At 43.2% G+C, this 14,829-nt stretch overlaps 1 pseudogene; it reads left to right on the top strand.

The window, feature by feature from the left end:
• Positions 1 to 10,175: 10,175 nt before the first annotated feature.
• LOC120667503 lies at positions 10,176 to 13,787 on the top strand (annotated as a pseudogene).
• Positions 13,788 to 14,829: the final 1,042 nt, after the last annotated feature.

Genomic DNA, 14,829 nt, shown 5'->3' on the forward strand with positions numbered 1-14,829 from the left:
TATGTCCGGTGGCGAGGAAATTGATTAAAATACAGATGCTGCTGCTGACCAGGAAGCAAACGTATATACCTGAACATCGATCCTTGTGTTCTAAGTCATACTTACAATGAGTCATAACCATGAATATATATTTTTTTGAAGCCATCTGGATCATCAGGTCAGCAGACCAAAAAAACAAAGCGAGGCCCGACCAAGAAATTGAAAGGGCGATTTATCATAATAGAAGTGACTCCAGATGGCAAATCAATCGCTCCAGAAGCAGCTACAAAGAAATACGTTAGGCAATGTGGTTGTCTTGTTCGGGACCACATCCCTATTAGCTTTAGGTTATGGAAAGATAACAATCCAAGCGAGCAAAGGGATGCGGTGCCTAAAAGAGAAAAGGAGTGGCTCTGGCGGGAGCTGAAGAAGAACTTCACAGTTCCGGCTGAATCAGAAGAAGCAGCTAAGCGCTGGACCCTGAGCAAGATAGCCGAACAACTTCAGACATTGAAGAAGAATCTGACGAAGAATTATATCAAGAAAGGGAAAACGCCAGAGTTCACTGGAGACCTTGCAAAGCAGAAGGACCACTGGAATGCCTTTGTGGCATATAAGTCTTCAGAGCTTGGGATTCGGAACGTGAAAAAGACCAAGAAAAATACCTCCATGAAAGTATATCATCACACTCTAGGGCAAGGTGGGTACAAGATGGCAAAACCAAAATGGGAGAAGATGGAGCAGGATTTGATTGACAAAGATATCATGCCTGCGACCATCACCTGGCCTGATCGTTCAAAGAACTGGTACTATGCTCATGGTGGAACATTAGACCCAGAGACGGGTGAGTGCATCTTTGGCCAGAAAATTCAGCAAATGGCCCGCAGACTATAGGAGGCCATACAAGTAGTTAGCCAAGGCACATTCCAGCCCGACAGAGAAAAGGACGAACTGACATACGTCCTTCAGAACCCAAAACATCTAGGGCGTACAAGGGGCAAGGGAGTGGTTGCGTGGAAATATGGCTTCAGAGATTACATTGATACATATAGAAGCCGGGATAGAATGAAGAACGAGGAGCGCCAGCACTTGCGAAGGCTAGAGGAACAGCTCCTCTCACAAGATGAAAGAATGGCAAATGAGGTTAAATGCCAGGTGGCCTTAGCAATGAGCCAGCAGCAGCAACAGCAAGCGGCGCCTGCAGAGCCTATTGTTGATGCAGCCAGCCTATCTCAACGTAAAAGCAGTTGCGCCTCCACAGGCCTCCCTGCCGATACGGGAATCACTGCTATTGATACGACGGCCGAGCAGCACTATCCAATGGATGAGATCACCCAGCGGACACCATGTGCGCTTCAAACTTGTAGTAGGAACTTAAGGTTCACGGTAGCGTACGTTTCCGCCATGCCAAGCACACCAGGCGAGGTGTACCATGGGCAGGAGATCTCGGCTGGATACGCTAAAGTTGGGGTCGAGGAGGTGTGCAATGATTGGAAGAATCTCGAGCTCAATATTCCTGGAGGTGACGGGGAGACAACACTAGCAAATGCCGTTCATGGTTACATACTATGGGACAAGCGGTACATCATCCTCAAGCCTACCGATTAGGGATCAAGGCCGTCATCGCCGCAACCTGATCGTCGTTCACCTCCTCTGCCACTGTCTCCGAGACCTACCTCAGAACACTCTCCTTCATCTTTATCTCCTAGGCAGCCGTTGACTACTGCTGAGCCGCCATCTCCTGGCTCACCTCCTTTGCCACCACCAAATAAGCGAAAGAAGACGGATCCGCAGAATCAGGACAAACCGCTGGACCCTACAAAATTAAAAAAAAATTATTGGAATGAAGGAATCAAATAGGAAAAAGTTCATTGAGCCACCGCCGCTTTCGGACTACGAACGCTCGATTAAAAAATCATACGACAAGAGGAAATCAGGGTCGTCATCGTCTGGTATTCCACAGCTCGGGGCCCAACAGAAACAATCAATAGAACTACTAGTTGTTCTAAACCAGGAACATCAAGACTTTCTGGGGTTCTTGCAATCAACAAATCTCACTACTGATCAGATAACAGGAGCTTCGAATCAAGATCCGAATCCGCTGAAAGAATATTCGATAGCTCCAGTGGTGAAATGGCACTATAAGGAGGGCACTAGCCTTGTCCCCTAGAGATTGTGCAGTTGTTTCCAATGCAAATGTGAAGGCTACATGACTTGTACATGAAGGCGATGAGAGAATGCAACTTCATGCAGGGAGCAAAGATTGGAGATGAAGATTTCTTTTGTGGAGAGGCCATCATATGGATTGATTGGGAAGAAGTGTACCAATTATACCATTAGAACGCCCTCGACATCTCTATCGTCGCTTTGTGGCTTCTGTGTGTTCTTTAAATCTTATTCATTACCATATATAACTAACCATGGAGGTTCCTTACTTCATTTTGTATCCCGTAGGATGGAGATTCAATCATGCCAAAAAAAGGGTATTATCACATCGACTTCGTCGACCCAACGGTTGTAAATTGGAAGAATCTCCAGAGCAATCCTGCAGAAACATTCAAAAAGTTGTACAAGTACTTAAGCATTCAACATTACAAGAGTCTCATTCTATTTCCGTACAACTTTGCGTAAGTCTTTTCTGCCATGTAACTATTTTAGTTCTGTATAACTGAATTTTATTATCCGTACATGAAATCTTGCAGATATCACTAGATACTAGTTCTCATATTTCCGGACTTGAGCTCGCAGTTGTTATGGACTCTTTGCGGAGAGATCCAAACCAATACAAAGACATGAGGGACATGTTGAACAAGTAATTAATTCTTCTCATACCACCTCAATCACCATTGCTTTTGAAATCAACTATCTTTAATTATTCGTCTGGGTTCATGTTCAGGGTTTGGAAGAAATTTATTCGAAAGCATAGTGGCAATTTCAGCGCCGAACTAAAATGGAAGACAAACTTTCCGGTACGGATGGGATTCTACTTTATTTGCATGTTCCATATCCTTTAATATATATGTATACATTGATAGCTAATTACTTCATTTATTTCTCTTAAAGTGTCGGAGGCAGGTGCAAGGAACTAATTTATCCGCATACTATGTCATAGAGAATATCCATGGCCTGGTAGGTCCTCAAAAGACCAAAAGCGAATAGGAGAAGGAAGTAAGTAAAAAACTTTATCATAGTTGCATGCAATTCATTTTGTAATGTTCTAATCAATATTCTCATTTTACCACAGATTTATCAAATGCATGATACATTCATACCAGAGGAAAGGATCCTGGCGATTCAAGAAGCATTGAGAAGATTTATTGTTCGCGAGGTCCTCGAACCGGCAGGAGAATTCTACTATGATGGCGTGTCAAACATAGATAATAGGAGTAAATATGACAAAATTAAGTAAAACTTTAGTTGCACTTTGTATGTAATTGACTTTTGTGTTGCACTTTGTATGTAATTAAGTATATATGTTTGTATGTGAGCATATCTACATATATGTATGTAAATATATATATATATATATATATATATATATATATATATATGAACTCCACTAATATAGATCCTTGTATATATATATATATATTCATTTATGTGATATTAGTTCTTAATATGTATCGTATATATAGGAATTCACTATATATATGATAAATAATAAGAACTAATATTACATAAATGAATATATATACATTTATCTATATTAGTGGAGTTCATACTCCACTTAAATTCCAATATAAAATTGAATCTGAAATGGAATAGAAATAACCCAAAAGAAATAGGAAAAGAAAAAGAAAAAAAAGGGACCTTCGGGACCAAAGCGGGTGCCTGCCACGTTGACGCTGGCACACCCAGGTCCTCATTTGTCCCGGTTGGCTGACCCGGGACCAAAGGGGGGACCCTTTTGTCCCGCCCTGGCAGTCCCGGTTGGGAAACCGGGACAAAAGGCCTTTCCCAACCGGGACAAAAGGTCTGTTCTGTAGTAGTGTTTGATCTTGATGAAACTTAAATAATGTACAGTTTTAAGGAAGAGGGCTGATCCGAATATATTTATTATACACGTACAAAAGTTCCTTTTGTGAAAAAAATCATAACAAGTTAAAGTTTTGTTGTATTATCTTTAAGTATGTGTGAACCAATATATATAGCTACTTAAAAAATAGGAACAATTGGATGCTGATATGGCATGATAAGGTGACAAGAAATGTAGAATGAAGGACTAAATTGAGCTGCACGAAGAAGGATGAGGACTAAAACGGTCATTTCGAAAGTTTAGTGATGAAATTTACCCTCAACTGAAAGTTTGGAGATGAAATTGGCTACTCTCTTCTAAAGAAAAAACTACTTATTCTTTTAGTTTTGCATTGATTTTCTATAAAAATTGATCTAATTTATTATATGCTATTGCATAGTTTTCTTCTTATCGAGGGGGGCCATGGCCCCTGCCAGCCCTCTCCAGTTCCGCCACTGTCTAGTGCAATTATTCTTCTAAATTTCTATCCAACTCGCGAGCCTAATGAGCTGGCTCAAGCCGTTAACGAGCCAAGCTCAGACATCAATTTTGCTCGCTTTGTTAAAGAGTTGAACCGAGCTGGCCGTTAAGAAAACAAGCCAGGATTGATCCAAGCCGAGCTGGCTCGGGGCCCAGCCCTAGGCGCATTAGTGCTAAAACGCCTGGGTACGATCAATAGAACACTACATGTACAAACCACAAGAAGTTGTAATACACTCTTTAAAATCATAGCACAAAATGCACGAACATTTGCTGGAACTACAATGTAATCTATGAATCTTTGCAGTACCAAATACCTAACCATACAAACCACACAAAATTTGCGAAGTTCAGAAGGTACCTCTTTTTGATACAGCTAGGAGAGACTCCTGGAGCACAGAGGGCGCGGGCACTGGAGATCCTGGAGACCGGAGAGCAGGGAGGGGGACGGAGGGAAAGGGGGCGACACCCAGAGTAGAGGGAGGAAAGGAGGGTGGTGGTGCCGTACCAGAAGGAGCGTGGCAGGCGGGTGGCGGCATGCCTGGCTCGGAGAAATGAGGAACGATGAAGGAGAGGGAGTCGGGCGGACATTGTTCTGAGTGCTGCGGGAGTGTGCCCTGGGGCTGAGGTCTGAGGAAGGGGACAAGCGCGGTGGCATGGGTGTGAAGAGTCATCGTCTGCCTGCTGCTGAGAAGGTTATGGAGGTGCGCCATTAGTCCCTCTAGGGACTCCATCAGCATCACCACACTTGTCGGAGCCCCCTTTGTGTCCGCCCTCGTCGTCTTTGGAGCCGCCTTCGTGCCCGCCCTCGTCATCTCCGCGGCGTCCGACAGCGCACTCTGCGTTGATTGCCTTGGGGTGTCGTGGATTGAAGTGCGGGGGCAACACCGCCCCACGGCCTTGTAAAACCCCCAAACCCCTATCCCACCCATACACAGTGGCCTGTTGCTTGTGAGAAAGGCCGGTCCCCTAATCGTGCTTTGGATATGGGACAAACGAGGGGATTTTATTTCTATGCAAGCCGGGAGTCGAACTCCTGATCTGGTGGTTCCCATCACAGGCTTCTACAAGTCGGGCTAAAGCCCACTTGCAGATCAAGGGACTCTCACGGTGATATGTTCTATAGAAGGAAACCCCTTTGATCAAGGGACCCACGATTGCAACCAGTGGACGCTCATGGAAATTTGAACGATGGTGGGTGCGGTGTATGGGTTGGGGGGGGGGGGTGGAAGAGAGGTGCAAGGTGACAAAAACATTTCAGTTTTGGCAGATTTATTTTGCATCTTTCATTTTTCATAGATCCACCATGGGTCCACCCGGATTGATGCCTGCAATGTCAGGTCTTAGAGGGGTACTGTCATATTAATCTTGGTAAAAAGAATTTCAATAGTTTTGGTTCTTATAGTATAGTTTATTTGTTCCCCTCTTTCATTTGATATGGGTACATAAATTGAACTTTATTAAAAAAAATTGGGGGTATTGTTTGATCCAAATGAAGGAACCATATTATATTTGTATCTTTGGAATGTTTTGCATATTAGAAAGGAATTGAAAATATAAATTAACTAACGGAACAATGACATGTGAGCTAATATTATTATAGATGAATTAACAATACAAAACTATGCTTCGCTAGGGTAATTTCAAATTAATGGAGTACATCATTGCCAATTCCATCTCTTCTCGCGGCGGCCATGGGACCAGAACTATGATTTTGGCCCTGCGCTGTGGATTTGTCTTCTCTCCGCAGCGAGTCAAACTGCATTTATGACAGTAGACGGAGAGAACATGTGTTGACTTGACTAGCTCAAGTCTTCCTCTCAGTCAACGCGTGAACACTTGCCTGCTGGGTTGTGCTTGATTTGAAAGTCTTCAAGTCGATCAATCTCTCCTGTTCCTGAATCTTCCTAGAGTAGTACGATCATATTCGTGACGTGCACGTCGTGTATAAAGCACAACAAAATCACAGTAGCATGAAAACTATTTAGGAAATTGCAATGTAAATTGGCTGTCCAATCACTAGACTCTATATTATTACTGAAGCAAGTAATGATTCCTTGCTCCGTCAATCGGAGTTCTAATAGGAATTTGGCTGGCTGTACTACTTTGAGTTAAAGATCTTAAACCATTTAGAATTAGCGTTTGGCGAGTAAAATAGACTCGACCAACATGATATTATAAAATACATATATTCTATAATATATATATATTTATATGCTAATCAATATATTTAATTATATGGTTTCACATAGCAACACACAAGCATATTTGCTAGTATTACTAGAGCAAGCAATGATTCCTTGGTCTGTTAAGTGGAGACCTAATAGGAATCCTAATGACCTTACCTTGAGTTCAGTTAAGGATCATATACCTTTTAGAATTAGCGTTTGGCGAGTAAAATAGAAAAAAAAACTGAAATCCTCAACCCACACGTTATGTTATTATAAAATACATATGGTCTATTATATATAGGATGAGTTTTTTCTACACTCGCGTGTAGCTACTCTCATCATCAGTATACCATCGTGTGTATGTCCGCATAATTATTTATTACTTTGAGTATGTTCATATACTTATTCTAAAATACTTCAAAGGTATATACATGAAATTTTTTAAAAGCAGTCCTATTTTTTAAATATGCTATGATTATACCTTAATATTAGTACATAAAATAGGACGAGTTTTTTTGTACACTCGCGTGTAGCTACTCTCATCATCAGTATACCATCGTGTGTATGTCCGTATAATTATTTATCACTTTGAGTATGTTCATATACTTATTCTAAGATACTTCAAAGGTATATACATGAAAAATTTCAAAAACAGTCCTATTTTTTAAATATACTATGATTATATCTTAATATTAGTATATAAAATAAATATGTTCATATACTCTATGTATGGTCACATACCCACATATATATCATCATAAATATTCTAGTATGAACACATACTTCTCGTATATACTCTTCGTTGGATCAGATACGTCATGTATCATGAGATACACATGTGGGAGTAACTACAAGCGAGTGTAGAAAGGAATTTTCTTGTAGCAATGCACTGCTAGTCCTAAGCTTAATAGGATATCAATAGGCAAAAAGATGAGCATATGCATCCATACTCATACTCTCTCTCTCTATTTGCAGTTTAATCTCTGCATAAAAGTTTAGATCTTTTTTCTCGCACAACTTCTGCTTCTGTGCAGCCACCTTTCCAAAGACAATCACATTCAACTTCTGCAGTTCAGTCTGTCACTATCTTGACTAAGCTCCAAAATGTCCTTGCAACGTACATGAAGCGGTCCAGACTCCTGCCCCATTCTCTACGAAGTAAACAAAAAAAAAATTCAGACTTGCTACAGTGTTGGAGGTACAGTCCGGTACTGTTTTTGTTGATAGTTGCTTACCGTTGATCTGATATGGAAATTAAAAAAAACAAATTAATATCGGCACCGGCCCTAACTATCCTAGATAGCTCTTTGTACGTCAAGCGGAGTTCTAATTGGAATCTGGATGACCTTACATTGAGTTTAGGATCTAAGACAGTTTAGAATTAGCGTTTGGCGAGTAAAATAGGAAAAAAAATCTGAAGTCCTCAACGGACACGTTATGTTATTATAAAATACATATAGTATGTAATATATATTTTTATATGCTAATCAATATGTTTATATTGTTTCTCGCAGCAATGCACTGCTAGTCCTAAGCTTAACACTTTAACAGGATATCAATAGGCAAAAAGATGAGCATCTGCGCGCAAAGAAGAATCCTATTTGCAGTTTAATCTCTGCATAAAAGTTTAGATCTTTTTTCTTGCACAACTTCTGCTTCTGTGCAGCCACCTTTCCGAAGGCAACCACATTCAACTTCTGCAGTTCAGCCTGTCACTATCTTGACTAAGCTCCAAAATGTCCTTGCAACGTATGAAGTGCTCCAGACTCCTGTCCCTTTCTTATACAAAGTAAACAAAAGAAAATCAGGCTTGCTACAGTGGTTGGAAGGTACAGCCGGTACTGTTTTTGTTGATAGTTGCCTACCGTTGATCTGATATGGAAATTAAACAATAAATTAATATCGGTACCGGCCCTAACTATCTTGGCCGTACTGACTCTAGAGATTTTGTATCTTTTTTCTAGATACCTCTTTGTAGGTCTTATATCTCAACCATAGATTTTACCGTGATGAACGACCCATTTTTAATAAAATTTCTCATCGATAAGATGATGAGCCACAACATTCCTATATCTCTTTGTACGTCTTATGATCAAGACCGGAACTCTTTCCATAATCTAAAAAAACAACCCCTAATTCATCAACATTAAGTAACCATATGTTAATATTGATTATATGTATATATAAAATTTACGAATGGTTGACGCAACGTATGCAAATACTATGAAATTAAGAAACTATAAACAGGGCAGCTATGTATAATAGATAGAAAATATCTCACCTCTACAAACTAATAACACTTACATATCAGTTTCACCTCTAGAAACAGACCTTAGAAACTAATAAACACGGTCTGGAATCTTTGGAAGGAGAGGAATAGAAGAATTTTCGAAGGGAAGGAAGCTGAACCGTTGGTGGTGCTGCAGTTCATCGAGGAGGCCAACCTGCGCTTTCGAGCATGCGGCACCCCGAGTGTATCTTAGTTTCTAATGTTTTTCAGTCTTTCTAGTGGATCGGAGTGAGCTTTCTTTATTTATGTAATCAAACATTTGTAAGGTCTGAACTCTTTCTCCTAATATGATCTGGCAGCACTCTTGCCGGGTTTTCAAAAGAAAAAGTTTCAGTGCAGGAAAAGCTGCTTCTAATTTACTCTTTTTTCCCCCTCAGCTCGCAGTAGTTTTATCCCCCCTCCCCCTCCGTGATGGTTTCTTAGACTTTGAATAAAGAGAACCTTCTTGACACAACAAGCCTCATTAGTGATGGTCAAGTAGTGCACCGATTTACACTGCAATTGACAATTCAATGCTTACTCATTCGTGTGACTGCACCGATTGACACTTAAAAGAACAAAAGTTGGGCATGCATGAATGCATATACCATAACTACTCATTTCGGTTTTTGTCAATTTGATATCTTTTGAAATCACCAATAATCAACTGTAATTTAATTCAAATTTTACATGGTTATAAATACTACCAAAGTACAACTGAAATGGAAAAGAAATAAACAAAAACAAATAAACCGAAAGAAATATACCAAAAGAAAAAAAAATGGGGGCCTTTGGTCCCGCTTAGTAACACCAACGGAGACCAAAGGGTGTCCCTTTTGTCCCGCATTGGCGGTCTCGGTTGGAAAATCGGAATAAAAGGCTTTTTCCAACTGGGGTAACAAGACTGTTCTGTTGTAGTGTTATTCTCTGCTCTTTTAGAGACCTTTGAGACTTGCACATGTTTTTTTAACTAAGATAGCTCAACTGGTTAGGCTCTTTGTAGTGAAATCTAAATAGCCGGGTTCGAGTGTCAATCTCAAGATCCACCAAAGCTAGTCTATATATGTGGTGCTCATGTATAGATTGCATGTGTATGTATAAGTGCCTACTTCTATCTGTTTAGCAAAAAAAAAAGTCTTTCACACTTGTGAAGTGTTGTTAAAATTTCCTAAAAAATGGATGGTTTCGACGTCATATTCTCCCCAGCTATAAATATTCCACACCATCCAGTCATTCGCTCATCAAACCAATTGGAGTGGCCTCTCCCTCGATCCCCGCCTCATCAGAAATTAAAGAAAGCAAACCCATGGGAACACTGCGCAACAAGGTACGAACACTAGCGCTAGCCCTCGTGATCCTGCTGCGGCCATGCCTCCCCTACCTGCAGGTCGACGCCGCCGCGCGTCACGGCGGCGTGTCTCTGCGATCCCAGCAAGCAGCCCTCCTCCGGTGGAAGTCCACCACGGGGAGCCCCCCGGCGCTGGACTCATGGCGGCGCCACACCAGCCCGTGCAACAACTGGACGGGCGTCGAGTGCGGCGCCGTGCGCCACGGCCACCGCCGGCCGGCGGCGGTGGCCGTCATCTCCCTGCCGCACGCCGGGATCGGAGGCCGCCTAAGCGACCTCAACTTCTCCGCGCTCCCATTCCTCGCGCACCTCGACCTCAGGTACAACAGCCTTGGTGGAGAAATCCCGACGGCCATCACGTCCCTGAGCGCCCTCTCCTACCTCGACCTCACCGGCTCACCGGCAACCTGCTCCATGGCCCGATACCGGCCGACATCGGCAACCTGGGACGCCTCGAGCAGTATCTTGGACTCTCCCTGAACAACCTCACCGGCCGTATCCCTGCGTCCTTCGGAAACCTGACCATGCTGCTCGATTTCTCCATCCACCAGAACATGATCACCGGGCCGATCCCGGAAGAGCTCGGGAGGCTGAGCAACCTCGAGTCCTTGGAGATCAGCAGCACCATGGTAGCTGGCGGGATACCTGAAAGCCTTGGCAACCTGACCAAACTGAACCTCCTCTACCTCTACAGCAACCATCTGTCAGGGCCCATACCACCTTCCCTAGGCAACCTTAGGGGATTAGGGGATCTCCAGCTCGCTGACAACCGCTTGAGTGGTGGAATTCCAGTAACTTTGGCAAATCTCACTAAGCTCAACACACTTTATCTCTCAGAGAATGAGCTCTCAGGTTTCGTTCCGCAAGAGATTGGGACGCTGCGCAACCTAAGTGAAATGGTGTTCTCAACGAACCAGCTAAGTGGCACCATCCCTTCTAGCCTAGGGAACCTTACCAGGCTAAGCCTCCTTGACCTATCCGAAAACCAGTTTGTGGGCTCCATCCCACGTGAGATAGGAGACTTGAGGAATCTCTACGATCTTTGGATTCATGGAACCCAGATTTCCGGCTCGATTCCTGCAACTTTTGGGAACCTCACGAGCTTGAGAAAGCTATCGCTTTTCGATAACATGCTGTCAGGTCCTCTGCCTCCAGAGTTTGCAAACCTCACTGATTTAGTTGAGCTAAGTCTGTTGAACAACTCTCTCTCCGGAGAATTGCCCCCTGATGTATGCAAAGGGATGAACCTTCAGGTTTTCAATGTTGCTAATAACATGTTCACCGGCCCTATTCCTAGAAGCCTGAAAACATGCAAGAGTCTCGAGATGATTTTCATAGCTTATAACCAGATAACCGGAGACATATCCGATTTCGGACCCTACCCACATCTCATTGATGCTAACTTAGAGACCAACAAACTACATGGGCATCTGTCGAAAGCCTGGGGTTTGAGCACCAATTTAACCTCACTGGCAATGGCAGAAAATATGATAACAGGAAGCTTGCCGTCTGAGTTCTCTAACCTAGTGAAACTGGGAAGACTTGTACTCCACTCCAACAACCTAACTGGTGAGATACCACCAGCTTTAAGCACTTTACCCTACCTATACCAGCTCACATTAGCACGAAACCAATTGTCAGGACACATTCCATCTGAATTTGGTCGGATGAAAAACTTGCAGTACCTTGATCTATCTACGAACAAGTTGAGTGGGTCAATCCCCAATGAGCTGGGGAACTGCACTAAGCTACAATCATTGATGCTTAGCCACAATAACTTGAGCGGAGAGTTGCCAATTACCATTGGTAATCTGGGGGACCTGCAGATTGTGTTGGATGTCAGTGACAACAAACTCACTGGCAGGCTACCCGCGCAGCTCGGGAACTTGGCAATGTTGGAACTCCTGAACCTCTCCCACAACCAATTTGATGGGAGCATTCCATCCTTCTTTGCTAGCATGGTTAGCCTGACAACACTTGATGTCTCATACAACAACTTGGAAGGGCCTCTTCCAGTAGGACGGCTATTCCGTGATGCATCAATAGCATGGTTCCTACACAATAAAGGCCTATGTGGTAATCTCCAAGGCCTGCCAGCATGCTCCTCAACGGCGATAAGGGACCATCATCACAAAGGAAGAATTCAAGTCATGGTTTTGTCAATTTCTATTCCCACATGCGTAGCCATTATTCTCGCAATTTTTGGACTGCTTATGATTCTTCACAAGAGGAAACGACCACAAAAGGACATAGCCGTAGATAGAAGAGATGTTTTCTCAGTGTGGAATTTCGACGGTAAACTAGCATTTGAGGATATCATTGAGGCAACAGAAAATTTCAGTGATGGGTACATTGTTGGATCAGGGGGCTATGGCACTGTCTACAAAGCTCATCTTCAAGGGGGCCGGCTGGTTGCAGTGAAAAAGCTTCATCCCCTTGAAGAAGAGATGGGTGACGAAAAGAGATTCCTTAGTGAAATTGAAGTGCTGACAAAGATCCGGCACAGAAGTATCGTGAAGCTATACGGGTTTTGCTCTCATCCAAGATACAAATTCCTTGTATATGAATATATTGATAGAGGAAACCTTCATGAGACCTTGGAAAATGAAGAGCTAGCAAAGGAGCTAGACTGGAAAAAGCGGGCCGCCATTGTAAGAGATGTGGCTCAAGCTATATACTACTTACACCATGAATGCAACCCTCCAATAATCCACCGTGACATAACTAGTACCAACATCTTGCTAGATGCATCATTCAAGGCTTATGTTTCAAATTTTGGCATAGCAAGGATTCTGAAACCGGATTCATCGAATTGGAGTGAACTAGCAGGGACGTATGGTTATATAGCCCCAGGTGTGTGGTCAGATTCTTCGTCCACATGTTCAGTTTGTTTTTCTCACCTGATTCCTGATTTCATCATAGTGCTTTCTTTTCTGTAGAGCTTTCGTACACATCCGTGGTGACGCCAAAATGCGATATCTATAGCTTCGGTGTGGTGGTGCTGGAGATTGTGATGGGGAGATATCCAATGGAGGTGCAATCAGTTGCTTCTTCCATCGGACAGCATCGCAAAAATGCAGTGGATTTGCTGGACCAGCGCCTGTCATCACCAACAGTGGTGGAGAAGGAAGAAATTGCTCTGCTGGTCGAAGTAGCATTTTCTTGCCTGCAAACTTCTCCTCAGTCAAGGCCACCAATGATGTCTATCAGAAGCTCATTCGCGACCCATGAAGAAGTTTATGGTCAACTGGAGGTTCTTTTGTCAGTAATGAATGGTGTCTATCAATGTTAAGCCGGAGATTATATTTAAGTATGTTACTGTAAATTTTACTACTTAATAGTATTATTGGGTAATAAGGCAGGGCGAGAGGATGTGGCCTACATCTACATGTTGTAACAAAGCATCAGGCCCACCCGAAACGTGATGCACATAATGAGACAGAGGCGACTGGCAAGCTGCGGCAAGAGTGACGTTGGTGATTCATCATGTGTTTTTTTAGACTATGGAAAAGTTCCAGTCTTGATCATGATTACTGCCAAAAGACCTACAAAAGTTCTTAGATTCTAAACCACAAATAAAGGGGTTTCACAAACCAAGAAAGAAAGCTATAAAACTAAAAAAATAAGAAGACTAAGCTTCAATCTTCTTCTTTGTTCCTGTTTCAATTTTGCAATGTCTTCATATAGTCTCAATCTGTCACATCTCGCTTGCTTAGAAACTTGATGTTCGGGTCATATCTTAGTTGACTTTTCATTTTTCACATAAACCTCCGTCTAGCGCATAGGTGTGAGGACACGTCAATATCGCCTATAGAGAGGGAGGGGCACCAAGGAGTGTCACCAATGCTAATGCCAGCATTAAGCTGGACAAGGATTTTCTCGAACGGTTTTTTTTCGTATCATCCAACATCCACGGACCTGCAGATAGAGTAGCACATCGACAAAACCTTCAAAGAGGAGAGCGGTGCAACAAGCGGCACCATTACCGGCCGACATGAAGTCAAGTTGGGATTTTCCCAGTGCTTTCCGGAACCACATCCGCATGCCAGCATGGCAGTGGTAGGCATCGCAGCCGTGTCACCATAGAGGTGCGGCGGCCGAATGCCATAAGCGCACAGAGCCCGGGCTCTGCACTCAATGCAGTTGAGGTGGAAGGCGTGGCCGAGGACGAGCACAACGGCGAGGGGGGTGGCAAGGAAGACGAGCACGACGGCGAGGGGCCCAGCGCTGCCGAGGGGCTCCCGGCCGCGGCGGCAAGAAGACGGCGGCGGCACTGTCTGCGAGGATGTGACATCCGGCTCAATTTGGATGTGGTCCAGTTATGGACCATGAGTGATGCGTGCACATATTTAGTACCACCATGCTAGTTGAGTAAGAGTGTAATCAACTTATAAGTCTTTGTCCTCTAGTCATAGCACCTATAGTGTAGGTGAGTTGGACCGACGAGGACGTCGGGTTCTTTCAGGCGCCGAGGATATATATCGCTCGGGCTACAATTCCTACATCCATTGCCTGAAGAAAATTGGCACGTGTTTTTCTCCTCTTTTTTTCTGTTACTATTACTCGC

This window comes from Panicum virgatum, chromosome 2K (assembly GCF_016808335.1).
Source record: "Panicum virgatum strain AP13 chromosome 2K, P.virgatum_v5, whole genome shotgun sequence".
Classification (NCBI taxonomy): Eukaryota; Viridiplantae; Streptophyta; class Magnoliopsida; order Poales; family Poaceae; genus Panicum; species Panicum virgatum.